General features: G+C 35.2%; 1 pseudogene; it reads left to right on the plus strand.

Annotated features, from left to right (window-relative positions):
• Positions 1-201: 201 nt before the first annotated feature.
• On the plus strand, positions 202-4,237 carry LOC142626408 (protein SIEVE ELEMENT OCCLUSION B-like; annotated as a pseudogene).
• Positions 4,238-4,453: the final 216 nt, after the last annotated feature.

The following is a 4,453-nucleotide window of genomic DNA, read 5'->3' on the forward strand; positions in this document are numbered from 1 at the left end:
GTTTATACTTTGGCCCCCAACTTTGAATTCTGGTTTCGTCCCTGCAACCAAGATATAATCTTTGCTTGATGCCTTATTCAGGTGCTGAAGACTATAAATAGGGGACCATGCTACTGCACAACACCACAAGCCTACTGCTCTCTTCTTCTGCCCTAAACCTAGAACTTTCTGAGTTTTCTTGTTTTGTTTATACACAACAAAATGGCCAGCAACAAGATTGCGCTAGCTTCTGCACAGCAACCCATTAAGGCTGAGCTGAGCGTGTTTACCATGTCAGACGAGCAGATCATGAATCACATTTATGCAACCCATGTTCATGCTGATGACGACAACTTTGATGAGGATTCTCTTTTCTCTATTGTGGAAAACATTCTCAAGCGTGCTACGGTTGTTGCTGACAATGTTATGCTGGTATATATATGTTACCACTACATGCATATACTCTCTTAGGAGATGTTTAAATTCACACTTGAGAGGAAGTATTTGAATTATTGTTAAATAATTAAACATAGTTCCTAATAACTAAAACTTCGAAGCATTAATAACTTATCACAATATCTGTAAACCTCCATGGCTTATCCTCATCAATAGCATAGATATGGACACAAAAATTTATCATATTTAGTTTTGAAAGGAATAGATAGATGCATGCTAAGTTGTTTTTTGTTTAAATTTAAACAGGAAACATTGGTGATTTCAAATTTTTATTCTCTTCATATATGTCTTTGAGTTTTCTCACTGAAAATTTCTATTGGCTTACTCTAGGGTATTCATGAACACCCAGAGAACATTGATGAAAAGGCTCCTAAAGTTGGCTTCACCCCACCACTGTGTACGCTTAAGCATCTTTCCTCCCTGGTAATTACAAAAGAATAGCATTTTTTGTCCTACATTGTAACTATTATAAAAACATAAATTTAATCATCTAACAATTATTCTATCAATTGGTAATTTGATGCCAAATTATGTAATGCTAGATGACATGCAAATCTGCGGGTGAGGAATTCGCACACAAAACAACAGTGTCAATACTTAATAATCTCTCACATTACTCATGGGATTCGAAGGCAGTGTTGACACTTGCGGCTTTTGCTATGGAGTATGGGGAATTCTGGCTCCTTACCCAACTTCACTCATTAGACCAACTTGCCAAACCAATTGGGATCTTGAAGCGAGTACCTACCGTATTAAGCCGTCCAGGCCTTCAAAAACACAAGAATGCAACGGTTGAACTTAACAACTTGGTCAAGGTCACATTAGAAGTCATTCAATGCATGTTTGAGTTGGAAAAGCTATCCATCTATGGTACAAAAGATGTACCAGCATTGTCAATAGCCATGGACCGTATCCCAATAGATGTCTATTGGGCTATCATAACCATAGCAGCTTGTATGACTCAGATGTGTTGCATCATTAATGATGAGTAAGTCCTTGCCTTTGAAATGAAGAATATGTCCAGAAATAATTCTGTATAATATCGATCATATACTTAATCTAACGCAATAACCATGCTTATTGCTTAATTTCAGGGACAGGACACAGGATCTATCACCCTTTGCTCAAAAAATCAATTACACCCTTAACTTGCTAAGGGTGCAGATAACACTTTGCCGTCAACAAATAGGCTAAATATGTTGCACATGAAATATTATAGGTTAAAAATGCGTAGGAATTCTAATCAAAGATTGTTGTTCAATGCAGAGATAATAGAGGCATATCGAAAACTCTCCAAACTCTTACAAACCCCAACTGAGATCATGGAGGTGTTCAAGGCACTGATTTTTGGCAAAGATAATGTGCAGCCGCTCATTGATGGTTCCACTAACAGAGTGGTTAGATCTTATGGCATATCACTTTTCCTGGTTTTATTTCTACTACTCTTATCACTATTATATATGCAACAGATTGAGATCTATTGCACTATGCAATACCTTCTCAATTATTCAGATGTAAGTTAAAAAATTAACTTTTGATACCAACCATTGTATGAAAGAAGTTTAAAAAGTTAAAAAGTTGAGAGTTTAAAAAATGTTAAAAATTTTGAAAAAGTAAAAAATGATATGAGAAGTATTGCGTGATGCAATAGCTCTAACTATTGCACCGGATCCCAATCCAATAGTCTTTGATAACATACTACAAATAAGGGTGTCTATAGTATTGGATCGGGTTATAGTATTTGCTCATGTCTGGCCCGAATCTATCTTAGCTATGATTTTAGAAATTACCAAAAACTTTATCTTTTGATAAACACTATACGAACAAATTACTAGAAACTGTGAACTACCCAGTGGACTCCAAACCAACCCAATAAAGAGAGTAGCTAGCAAGCTGCAAGCCTAGTCCAATTTTTGAAATTTAATTTATTGTACAATATTGTATATAAAATTTAATTTATTTTCTCATTCATTTATCCATCATTTAAAATTTATCATTAAAAATTAAGACTATATAATTTAAAATTTTCTTCATACAAATAAAATAAATCAAGTATTGAATGGGTTTTTTTTGTCATAAATCAAGCCTAAGCCCAACTCAAAATGATATTGAAGCAATAAAAAATAGCCAGCCTACGCGTTGTGGGCACGCATTATCTCTAACCCAATTCCTCAGATTTTTGAGTTGACTAGCTTAACAGGTTCGGCCACTGCTACATTTGTATATAACTATATTCGATCTAAACTATGCAATAATTACATCATCTATTTAATTTACATGTTACAACTTCGATTTAACATAGCTCAATTTTCATAATTGTATTGCATAAACAGGTTAATATCGATGTGCTAAAAAAGAAGAATGTTTTATTTTACATTTCGGCCCTAGACATCACCATTGATGATATTTTGATTCTCAAGCCAATTTATGAAGGAATAAGAAAGGAAGATCAGTATAAAATTGTGTGGATTCCAATTGTGGAGCAATGGACAGATGAACTATGAAAGAAGTTTGAGATGCTGCGGTTTAAGATGCCATGGTACGTAGTGCAGCACTTTTCACCAATAGTAGGTATTAAGTTCATTAAAGAGGAGTGGAACTTCAAAAATAAGCCAATCCTCATGGTGATGAATCGACAAGGGAAGGTGGAACACCCAAATGCACTCCACATGATCCAAGTATGGGGAATGAAGGCCTTTCCTTTCACTACTACGGTTGAAGAAACTCTTACCAATAGAGTTGATGGGATAGGATCAGTATGGTTTGACATTCACCCAGATGTTTCAAATTGGGTAAAGTTATTTACTTATTTTCTCAAATCTAAATTATATAAATACTTACACTCTATATTAAAATCCTCTGCATTTGAAACGAATTTATTTTATAGTCTACATATAAACATTAGGATTTAATCTAAAAGTGTATTTACGGTCACATTAAAATTTTAAACGACGTGGCACTATATATTGTTTGATTCAAAAAATAAAATTTTAACAATGAAATAAAATTTCTCTCAATTTCAAGCTAAATGGAGAGGATCACATAGGTGGAGAGGATCACATGAAATAGAAATTGAGAATTTCTCTCAATGACATGTACACATATTCATGCATTTTGATAAGAAAATTTTAAACATATTAATTCAAATAAAATTATGCTTTGTTGTTTAATCAAATCAAACAAGAGAAGTATATTTTCTTCTATGGAGGCAAGGACAATGAATGGATCCAACAATTTAACAAAAAAGCAACTACCTTGGCTAATGACCTAGTCATGAAGGATAAAAAGATTTCCATTGAGTTATTCTGCGTGGGAAAAGGTAGTAAAGGGGAGGATGACCCCAACATCTTAGGGCATTTCTGGAACCGCATAGAGAGCTTTTTCTTCTCCAAGACTCACAAGAATACTGAACAAGACATTGTAACTCAGGAAATCCAAAAGTTGCTTTCATACAAGACTGAAAGTGGATGGGTTGTGCTGAGCAAAGGCTCTAGATTGGTGGTTAGTGGTAATGGGACAACAATGTTGAAGGTCTCGGAGGAGTTTGACAAAAATAAGGAGCTAGTGCGTGAGGTTGGCTTTGAAATTTGTTTCAAGGATCACCATGAGAAGATTATTCAAACAGGTCGCCATTGTTGCCGTGTTGACATCCCCATGAATGCTGGAAAGGTCCCAGAGCATATTAAATGCCCCGAGTGTCCTCGTATCATGGAGACTTATATTAGCTATAAGTGTTGCCACATTGATGGTCCTATGAACGCATTGCACTAAATGGCAACCTATGTCTCTCTCTCTCTCTCTCTCTCTCTCTCTCTCTCTCTCTCTCTCTCTCTCATTACCATCTCTACCAAATAATTATGTGTCTAAGTTTGTAATGAGTACCACTTGTGTGATGTGTGTGATGTGTAAGAGTCATTCTACAATAAGGGAATCTTGATTACGATGGTAATCCGATGCCCATGTTAAGAAATTTATCTATGTAATCGTTTGATGTTCATGTCGCAATTGGAGGGTGTAT

The sequence above is a fragment of the Castanea sativa genome, chromosome 2 (genome assembly GCF_040712315.1).
Source record: "Castanea sativa cultivar Marrone di Chiusa Pesio chromosome 2, ASM4071231v1".
NCBI classification, from domain to species: Eukaryota; Viridiplantae; Streptophyta; class Magnoliopsida; order Fagales; family Fagaceae; genus Castanea; species Castanea sativa.